This window comes from Lepidothrix coronata, unplaced genomic scaffold, assembly GCF_001604755.1.
Source record: "Lepidothrix coronata isolate B3197 unplaced genomic scaffold, Lepidothrix_coronata-1.0 Scaffold63, whole genome shotgun sequence".
NCBI lineage: Eukaryota > Metazoa > Chordata > Aves > Passeriformes > Pipridae > Lepidothrix > Lepidothrix coronata.
This window is the reverse complement of record NW_016690243.1, coordinates 3,961,325-3,972,774: the sequence shown is the minus strand read 5'-3', so window position 1 is coordinate 3,972,774 and position 11,450 is coordinate 3,961,325. Positions and strand designations below refer to the sequence as shown.

General features: G+C 37.1%; 1 long non-coding RNA gene across 1 annotated transcript in view; it reads right to left on the bottom strand.

Moving 5' to 3' along the window:
* Nucleotides 1-1,797: 1,797 nt before the first annotated feature.
* The window catches only part of LOC108498744, an 18,766-nt gene continuing 9,113 nt past the window's right edge, over nt 1,798-11,450 (bottom strand). Inside the window, exon 3 of the long non-coding RNA XR_001875294.1 lies at nt 1,798-1,868. This is a non-coding gene — a long non-coding RNA (uncharacterized LOC108498744). The remainder of the gene's footprint in view (nt 1,869-11,450) is intronic.

The window sequence follows — 11,450 nt, the reverse complement described above, 5'->3', positions numbered from 1 at the left end:
ACTTCCTTCCCCTTGAGGGTTTGTTGCCACATGCATATGCCAATGGCTCTATTCATCTGCGTTAGGACAAACAGATTTCACCTTTAACCCCATCTTCTGGGAAGCTGGATAGTGCATGTATAGATAACTGAACTCTTATGGTCATGAAGGAACAGAAAAGCTAACAAAAGGCTTAGCATGCATTCTGTTCAGCTTTTTGAATATAAACTAGTGCTTTTTTGTACACAATTATGAATATGAATATTACATAGGCTTGTGTTACTGCTGTAATATGAACTAAGAAACTAGAAAATGGAACCTAGGATTCAGAGTCCATGAAATGGTTTTCAAGTCGTCTTTGTCTTGAGTACTGATAACAAATTTTCATTTCTTTTTTAGACCTGAAATACTTAAATCTATCCCAAATAAAAAATAGCATTTTTATTTCCAGATCCTTTTCCAGATCTCATAAAAACCCCAAAACCCAATAAACTTTAACTGCTCAGTGTACATTTTCTTCAGCAGCAGAGACAGACTTGGAAATCTTAAGGAAAAAGAAAGATTTGCAATTTTTTTGAAGGCTTTCAAGTCATTATATAAAGTGCTTGGTAGATTAATGGCTTTCTTGATTCATATGCTGAGAGTAAGAGACTTCTTGCACAACTGCTGTACTATCAATTACTCTGACCCAGTTGTACTGCCAAGTTCAGAACTTGCACTTGGTCTGTTCCTTACACACTGAGTCTCAGCAAAACTATCTGAAAAGAGCAGACAGTTTTCTACTGCTGTCTGTAAATTTATAACTCATTTAGCTAGGATTCAGAAGGAGGTTGTGATATTTCAATCTTTAAGCATAAACATCGCACTGTGTGGGTTTCCTCTGAGGCTCACTCTCTCAGCTTGGACGTGTGGTAGCTGCATCTTCCTCTCACCCCTTGCTGAGAGGTGGACAACAACAGCATAAAAGTCCTGGCTCTCCTATTTTAAGTAACCATAAGGGTTCCTCAGAGAGGCAGGAATGTCAGTAAGACCTCCCTGTACTTAAAACTATTTCGTAAATAAAGACAAGTGGGTCTGCAGCACTGTTCACTCTCAGAGACACATTCGTAGTCAGGCATGTGTTGCTACAGTGACACTGAGGAGCCTTTAAAAGTTTTAAACCTTTGTAGTGGCACCTTAGAAGAAACAGCCTGTGCTGCTGACACCTCCCTGCAGTAATTATACTGTCTGCAAGTTCAGACAGGTTGTGCTGCAAAAGATATAACTGGGTTGAATTTTCATATTTTGTTTCAAAATGTATAACTTTTAAACTAAAAGTTTGAGATCTTAACGTACTATAAAAACCAGAAGCCCTAGGTATGGATCCATCTTGCCTGTACCTTTATCTGGTAACTTTTGGGTGGGCTTTTCCTTTACCTGGAAAGGAACTGTGACATCAAAAATCTCAAAGACCAGAGTACTCTGGGGCTGGATGATGCTTCAAAACTATATATGGCCTAAAATGCTCACAAAATACCAAATACTTCATATCATGCTCCTGATCTCTGTTACTGCTAGCTAAAAGCAGCATCAAAATTTCTGCTGTGTTCATATATGCCTTATGCTTTTTTAAGACTGTTGAACACATTCTACCCACAAGTAGTATAATCTAGTCCATCTTCCCACTACTGTAGTTTCTTGAAATATTTTGAAATTATTAAATTTCTAAATCCATCTGGAATAATTGTTTATATCACAGAAACCATCTTAAATTATATACCTAAAGTTGAATTGTCAGAGTATATTGTGTTACAGCATGAAGCATGTTACTTACCATTGCCCTATTCTTCTTTTGATAATTCTGCTTCCTGCTGGTTTTCAAATAGCTTTTACATATTTTCAATTGTTAACTGCAAATTGAAAATACATGCATACTGATATCATAGAAATAAGAACACAGTTACATTAAAATCCAAGCTATTTTTATTGCCTATTGCTTTCTTTTCCTGGTGTATTGTTTAAAAAGAAATATTTATGCTTTAGGCATATGCAGGCATAAATAAACCTGTTTATGCATGTGTAAACATATATGACATCTTGCAATAATTGTAAGTGGCATTACAAGGCCACAAGCTTTGGTAAAAGAAGTAATCTCAGCAAGAAAATATATATAAATAACACTTTTTGTTTCTGAGAAATTCAGAGTTGTGCAAAAAGAACTGGATAGCTAACTTGCTTTGTTTTCCTTTTTTTTTTATGTCACTAGTACAGCTTTTCCTCGAATGAAAAAAATGGGTCACATTCATTATTGACAATTGCATAACAATTTCTAATTTTTTTATTCTTCTCCACTGAATTACTAACTGAGGCATATTATGGAACGGGCAGGAACACCACTTGCAACATAGAGGTAATGAAAATAAAATACAGCTAATATTACTGTCTTCTATGGTTTTTTTTCTCTCATTAGAAGCAAACAATATTGTTTAGAGCACTGGTGAGCTGTTTGCCACAGATCTAGAAAAATCTTTTGGGTTGCACGGTGGCTTTACATTTCCTTTCACTTATTAGAATCACTTATTCTTCACATCATTTTATTTGCTTGCTTCTTAGCAATGAATCTCGTCCCAACCCAGTGTTAAGCCCAGTTTTCCAGTCTCAAAGCATTCAAAACTTGCTCATTCTTTCTGAAGGAGGATTCTGAAGCTAAAGAAAAATTACTGATGTGCAATGTGTGCAGTGTATTGATGTGCACCCTCATTCCTGTGTTCGAGCTCACTTAGGACATTACTCCTGTAAAGAAACTTTTAACATAAAGTAAAAACCTGTTTACTGAAGTCTGTACTCTTGTCATCTTTACAATAAAATATTTTTGTCCCCAAATGAGGAAGTTATCTGTCCTAAAACGACATAGAAGAATAAATATAGGTAAACAAGGCATTGGGTAATTTATCCTACATAGTAGCCACTAAGAGGGACTTATGAAGTGTTCTAGATAGAGTCAAAGTTGCCATTTCCTAGAATAATGCTTTAAAGAGACTGGAGGTAGAACATTTCATATTGCCAATCAAGGATTCATTCCACATGAACATAATTGACAGAGAAATATTAAATTTTATCTTCATACATGGTAAACTTACATTGAGATGCCTAAAACCACAAAATGAACTACACTTCTAGGCATCACCTCGGTGACAATTTAAGCAGCCAAGCTCAATTATGACATTGTAAGTGCATCTTCAGAGCAATCTAATTCATATATTCCCTTTTCAGCCATTTATTACAGAGTTCATGCATTTTACATTTTTGCATATTTTGTTCAGACCATAATATTTTCTTTCTAGCCTTTCAAAGGGTATTTTAGACTTGTGTTGCCATTGCGGTTTATATTCTTGCTTTGGTCCCTTAAGTTGAATAGGGTATTGCCAACTTAGACAGTAAAATACAAACAACACACACTGTAAAATTCAACTAGTTTTAGTATTTAACTCTCTTCCTCCATCAATAAAAACCTTGTTTTGTAATTATAGCAAACTTTTCCATTCTTACTATCCCTGTTTAAATTCTTATGCAAAATTATTTGTAAGGTAAGTATTTTGATACATGAAAGAGATGACACTTTTCTAAATCATGCAATGGAAGAAGTAATTTAGTGTTCAAATGTGTCAGTTCATTTCTGGTGCACTCAGTTAAGGCAATAAACATGAGGCCCAAACAAAGCACATATTCACAGGGAAAAAAAATCAAATACATTAATGTAAACATTTCTTATTTACTTTTCTTTCAGTAAATTATTACAGAAATGATACAGTAATATTATCCATACACTGAGAAAATGTGCAAGTTTAAAATATCTGTTTTGAATTCCTGTTTACTCTGCTTTCAAGCAAATGAAGATCATTTCAATGGAGTAGAATTTCAAAGTCATAAAACTAGTCTGTAAGCTCTGCCAATAACATTTCAAGCCTAACTGGCCCATACTGCCTCATGACAAAGCAGTGCCTTGATGGGACATTTGTGGTATGTGTTTCTGGAAACTGTATTCCTGATACAGTCCCATTGGTTTTACATCTATAATTGGTTGCTAGAACCACTGAAGAGTAGGGCCTGTATGCTTATGGGGTCAAGCAAGAGTTAAATGAGGATTTTGCATATATTAGTGCTACATAAATACAAGACAGCTGATTAAGTGTCATCTAATGTATTTCAGCCTTCTGTATCATCCCCTGGTCAGCCTTCCAACACCTCCTTGACCACTGTGACTGTGTCAAATCCCATATCACTGCCTGCTTATCTTTTCTTTAACCGCTCTTCAAGGTGTTTGCTGTTAGAGGTAGAAAAATAGAACACACGGATCCTGCATCTGAGGGCATGACTGTCTCATGCTGTTTTCTTATGTTGGTCACCTTTTCTCCCCGTGCAACTCATGCCGTTACAGCCAGATCTTTTCTCTCTATGAATTCTGTTAAACAGGCAGTGACTACAGATAGTTACCTCAGATGGGGTTATTCCTTATACAAAGAGAATAAATTGACTGTGTTAAATAGCATTTTGTTGTACCTATTGGTTAATGGTGAGTGATGAACTTAAACAAACACTCTTCTTGTTTTATGAACATTTACTTCCTTTACGTAACAACTCAAGAACATTCCTCTTTAGGTCTCAATTAATGTCCTTTCAAGATTGCTGTTGGTTATTTTGTTTTTCTGGTGGTTTTTTTTTTTTTTTTTGGTTTGGTTTGGTTTGGTTTGGTTTTGTTTTTTTTCTTTTTTAGTTTATCAACAAATCTAGTATGTAGGTGCTGGTCAAATGACTCAGAGTTTTAAAAAATTATACTCAACCTGCTTAATATGGAAATACTTTCCATGGACTGAAATAGAAGAGAGCATGAATAGAATGTTTTACACTGGCATCACCAATAGATGGGAAATACTTTGTAAAAAAAAGCGGTTTTTGAGACATTTGTCTAAACATTCATCATTGTACCTAATGATGCTGCTCAGTTGCACAGACGTTATTTAACTGGGTTTTGTGCTGTCAGATTAACAAGCATCAATTGTTTCACAGTCTTATTTAAAATTTTTTTTTTTTAAGGAAGCCAAAGACAGGTATGTTGTGCATTATCAGAGGATCAATCCAGTATTTACATTTAGTTTCTTCATTAATAAATGGTTCTGAGCAGTGAGTAAATACCCTGTAGTATTCTGTCTCTGTTTCTGGGCATCCTGCCCCATCTGGCTTACTATCTGTCCTTTGTCTATTTCTAGGTCTTCTCAATCCAAATAAAAATGAATTCTAGTCAGGGGCTTTTAAGAGAAAGGAAATTCAGGGAAAGGGAATAGAGGATGCTTGAGAGATGGGAGTGCACTGAAAGTGCATGCACAGCTCTTAATTCTTGCATGACCTTTCTAAAATATAACACTCCTTGACTAGGAACATTTTTTTGACTCTGTAATGTAATTTGTGGAGGCAGGAGTTCTTTGCCATTCTTAATCAGTCAGCTGGGGTGAAATTGAAGCTAACATATGCTGGGATTGAATGGTCATGCCTCAGTAGTGTCCCTCACTTTTTCTTCCAGAAGGGCTGAAAGTTCAGAAGTCAGAAACAGTAATGTTCCCTGCTGCCCCAAAACAGCCTAAGTACAGTTCTCTTGCTTGTTAGCAGAAAATTCAGATGGGTTCCCAGATTAACTCAGGTCATTAAACAAGCAAATTCAAGATTTAGATCTATGAGAGTTTTTAGAAAGAGTTTTGGCTTTAGCTCTGGAAAGAGACATCTGGAACATTGGGGTTCTGTCATCCCCATTATTCAGAGAGAACTTGTGCATTAGACACGTTTATAATTTTTTAGTTGTGATATTATATACTGGTCACTCGCACTCAATTCCACAAAATCAGGTGGCAATTTAGAGCTGAATATGTTAGTCTGTTTTATCATGTTAATAAATACAGAACCCTGTTATCTGCTGATTTATTATGGTGCTCAGGGTTGTATTATGACAATTTACTTACCAAATAAAGCATGCATACTGTTTTCAATTTATTTGTGCTCCCAGGAGAGTGATAAAACTATTTTGTTTAAAAGGCTCATAACAATACAAGAATTAAAGCTGGAGGGTTTCTAGAGTTTCTGGAAACATATATTTCATCTTGAACCACAACAATCATTTGTGGCATAAGTGTACTAAGGTGACATTTACAGACTGTGTGGGTCATTCAAAAATTTTCAAACCCCTATAGCATCGATATTTGAATAAACTGCACAAAAATCACACAAACAGATACAAACCTTTGCATTTAAATATCAACTTTTGTGAGTGACGAATTTGGTAGTTTAATTACTACCTTTCTGTAGAGATCTTTTAGTCAGTGCTTCTCCTTTCATTTTTAAAAGTGTGTATCTGTAGCACCATCACTTCCATGCTTTCTGAACAGCCTGACCATAGTTTGTAACCTATAGAGCAGCACAGTCTGACTCTGACTTGAGCCAAGCCATACACTTTGGGGAAGGTTTATGTAGTGATTAATTTATCTAAATTTACCTTTCTCTCCCTAAGTCCCTTACTATGTTGCTGGGGTTTCTTGTGGTGGGAAAGGGGATCTCTTATTGCTTCATGCACCAGCTCCTTTCCTATAGCTGCCAGCTTTAATATGATCTGCTCGCTTTCCTCAGGGACTTGTGCTCACAGGGAACATGCATCATCTCAGACTTTTTCCTTAACCGACTTACAATGCAACCATTCTCTCCTGGACCAAAGACTCTGCCCTCTCTCACCTGCTGCTATCCACATTGCATAGTAAGAAATCTGCTTGACATAAACAAACTACTTCAGGGAGTTTTGTCTCCCACCCCAGCCATATTGCAGGTGCTCACACTCTGAAAGATACAAAAATAAATGGTACTATTTTCCGGCAGCTCTTTGGTGTTTCCATGTGAGTGCTTCAGGCTGTATTAAAGTTCACTGGATTTTGCAAACACAATGGAATGCTGTTTCCCTAGACATTGCTGCTGTGCAGCAATTGTATGCTATATCACATCATTCATTTATCTTTTACTGCCTGTGTATGCCTAGGGAGCAGTAGATCTACCTGATCTGTTCCAGAAAGATGTACCTGGATGGCCAGGTATGAGTCAGCCGTGCAGTTGTGCAGGACCTCAAGTGAGAAGGATTGAATCAGAAGGCAGGCAGCTGCATTACTGTTGTTGTGGCTGACAGTATGGCCACAAACACATCTGTTTCTAGCTGATGGCTTAGAGCTGGTTTGCATCCTTTCACTCAGTCATACAGAAAAAACAAAACTCATTCTGAAAAGCACTAAAGGAAGGTAACTCATGATCATACAGGTATATTTTCAAGACCTATATTATGTTCATGCCTATGCCTACTAGAAACAAGTGAAAGATGCACATTATAGAGATCTTGAGCTTTCAAAGCTAAAAGCTCTTGATAATTGAAGCCAGTAATTACTGGACAAGAGGTAACCTGTGGCAACAGGCTCTTCAGAGAAAATAAATATGCTAAGTTTCTTTTCCAAATGCTTATTTCTCTTTCTTTTTTTTTTCGCTCTGCTACTCACCATTTCTATCCATATCAATGGGCAAGGTGTTTTATATTTAGCATATTTTTTTCTATGCACAAGAGTCAATTTTTCAATTCATAAAAATCAATGGCCATGTAATGTTTGTTTTAAGAATAGTGTCTCACTAGTTGCTATTTTCCTGCCAGTTTCAACATCACACACTGGTGACATAAATATATAATTTTTCAACCCCAAGTAATATTTGCTTTCATTTCCATTCTATAACAAATATGATCCCAGCTTATTTAATAAAGAATTAGCTGAAATAAATTTAGAAATAGAAAGAAGTTAAATTTTTTTTCTCATGTTTTTCATTTTCAAATGTTTTCTTCATTCTTGCTAATATGTTTCTATTGCTTCTGAACAGCAACAGAACTTATATCAGCATTATGCAATGTGCGGTGAGGTTGCACTTAGCGATCTATATGGAAAATAACAACTTTAATCAGACTTCCCTTGTAAAAGAATGAGGATGACTTTATCATACAAAAGTAGAATTTGAAAAGTAAAAACTTAAAGCTCAAGTAAATTGAGTAGACAAGTCTATAACAATGGCTCATTAAAAGCGACTGAATCACAGAATTACTGAGGTTGGAAGGCACCTCTAGACATCATCTAGTCTAACTCCTGTGCTCATAGCAGAGGGAGCTAGAGCAGATTGCTAAGTATATGGTGGGATTTTGAATGTCTCCAAGATTGGATACTGGTGTTTTTGATGTTTAAGTGGAATTTCCTCTCTTTCAGTTTGTGCCTGTTGCCTCACTAGGCACCACTGAGAAAAGTTTATCTCCATCTTCTTTAGTTCCCCAGCAGGTATTTATATACATGGATAAGAGTTCCCTGAACATTCACTGATCAGGCTGAACCACACAAGCTCCCTCAGCTGCACCTTGTATGTCAGACGCTCCAAGTCCTAATTGTCTCTGAACTTTTTCCAGTATGTCTGTGACGATTCTACTTGTTGGATCCCAAAATATAACATCTGCAGAAAGGAGCTTAATGGGTCAATGCATAAACCTTGGAAAACAGGGGCTGAGAGAATTCTGTGACCTGAAGGACTGGACTCTCCTCACAAGACCTGTTAAAGTTCAAACTTATGGATTAGCCTGGCTCTTGCAAAAAATTAAAAAGGACCTTGAGATGATTGTATCAGACCATGTCTAAACCCTTTAATCCCTTTCCCTCCATGTAATCCTGGTTGAGGGAAATATTAACCCATTGGGCAACTGTAGTAAAAACTTGTGTAATTCCCTCATTAACATAGCTCGTCCTCCTCATTAACATGTCCAGCCTCCAAGGCCCTTAAATTGTGTTCGCTTGTTCAGTAAAGAATTCCAACTTCTACCCCATACCTGGGATTGCTTAGTTTTTGACCACCCACTTCTACTGGGATATGCCTTACTGGTGCTGGGTAGAGGGGAAGGGTCACCTCCCTAAACCTGCTGGTGACAATCTTCCTAATACAGCACAGGAGCCATCTTCTCTAAAAGGGCACATTGCTGGCTTCTGACCAGTTGCTGTCTACAGGTATTCCCAGGATCTTTTCTGTAAAACAGCTTTTTAGCTGGTTGGCCTCTACTGCACTGTGTGTACGGATGCACAAGACTATTCCTGCTTAGGTGCAGGACTTGGCTTTCTACTTTGTTTACTTTGTTCACCTGTTCTCTGCCAGCCCATCTCTTCAGCCTGCTGAAGTCCCTCTGAATGAGAGCACACCCACCTGGTATATCAGCCACTCCTCCCAAGTTTGCATCATCACACTTCATGAGAGTGCAGTCTGTCCCATTGTTCAGATCATTAATGAAGAGATAAGACATTACTTTCCTGGAATGAGCCCCTGGAGCACACCAGCAGTGGCTGACCTATCAGGCTGGTCAGATCTGGCTTCTCAGTCAGTCCATGCTGACTATTTGCAGTCACCTTCTTGGTGACTTGGTCATCAAACCTTCTTAATAGATTTGGAAATGGCTTCCAGGACTACTTGCCCCATCACCTTTCAAGGGATCAAGATGAGACTGATCACACTGTAGTTCCTTGTTTCTCCTTTCCTCCCCTTCTTGAAGACAGAAGTCTTCAAGTCCTCAGGAATCTCTTTCAACTCCCATGACCTTTCAAAGGTAATTGTGAGTGGCCTAGCAATGACATCAGCCAGCTCCCTTAGCACTCACCATGGATCCATCCTATCAAGGTAAAAGACACATTCAGACTGAAGGAACAATTTTCTGAAAGAGTATAAAGCACTCTCTGCTAGAAAAAAATCTGGAAATTGAAACAAAATATGTTTTGAAAGAAAGGATTTTATTAAATCACAGCTATTCATGCTAAAATAGGAGTTACGATAGCATAGTGCTTTATAAAAATCATGTTTACCCTTAAAATTTTAAAATGTATTCATACCTTATACAGAAAAGGAATGTGTTTATACCACAAAGACTGAAATTGTTTGGAATTTCAAGTTAGTGAATCTGGCTTCTTGGTGAGAGGTCTCTGACACTGATGGTACTGGTGTTGCAAGCAGTGTGTGAACTTCTGATAACTTTTCCAGTAGAATATAACACTTGGCTTTTGACTCAGAAGTGCCAAAGTGATTTTGATTTCCTAAAAGAAATTCTTTCTTCACAGACTGTACTGCCATAATTCAGATCACTGTCAGTTTTCAAGTAGAAGCACTTGAAGAGAAGTGACTGTTAAGAGAAGAGACCAAAATGGTAGTTGATACTGGTTTGTTCCTTTCAAATAGAGTAAGGATATCTGTGAACTCCACATCTGTATCTCTGCTTGCTGCAGGTGTCCTGAACTTCCTGCAACTATATAGGAGATACAAGTTCTTTTATTCCCCGCATGAACTGCTACCTAGAATCTGTACTCAAAATAGAATGAACCACCCTGACATTGTTAGATCAATTCTAATGTTGTCCTAGTCAATCTATTGTCATTCACTATCACTGGTCATTGTCAACTTTTGCCAGTAAAATAAAAGTCTTAATATCTTGGGTTGAAATGGACTGAAATATATTTCTATAATTTATAGAGCACAGCTCAGGCAAAGTTTTCTGCTACCTTGGATGATGGGAGTCAATAATCCAATGCATAGGATGCTTCACAGTTCTTGGAGAGGACAGATATGGTTCAGTGATACATAAAAGACTTCATAGGTTCCTTAGCACCTATACATTTTCAATAGGATCTAATGTAAAAATCAGAAAAAAACCTGTGGTCCCTGAATTACTTTAGTAGTTTAAAATATTTAAAATAATTACTGTATCAAATATTGTTCTAAAACTTCTTTCATCCAGCTGGGAGTAATTCTCTTTTTCCTTCCAATACCATACTCTAAGTAAGAATTACTGCCGGTGAACTTGTCAATCTTACGCTGAGGTAAGAGTGGCATAATAAGTACAAATATCTTCCCAGAACAATATTGATCTGGAGCCAGTCCAGAAAAAGCACTATTGGGTTCCTAAAAAAAATATGTGGATTATCTATGTACACAGCAACTTGGATATTTTCTAATGAATGACTTTCTGTGCAATAATGTTGCCGGTTATCCTAGGACTGAAATGACCCTGTAGAAATGGCCTTGAGAAAGCCTTAATAAATGAAAATACTAACACTGGCATTATGACAGCCAACAAATGAAAAAATACTCTTCTTAATATGTGGCAGCTACTCTCCTTACTGCTGAGCAAAAAGATAACTGTCATCAAATTACGCTACTCAGCCCTTCTTTCACCTCAATGCAAAGTGTGGCTGTTGGTTGTTTTTGTTTCTTTCTATCATCTGGACAGATAATAAACTGCACTTTCTTAAACTTTCTGCTTAATATCTCAAACCCTCAGCCTACTTAGGAATCATTCTCCAGAATCCCAAGGAAAGAATCAAATCAGCTTGCTGCCAAGATCTGTTTAAGTG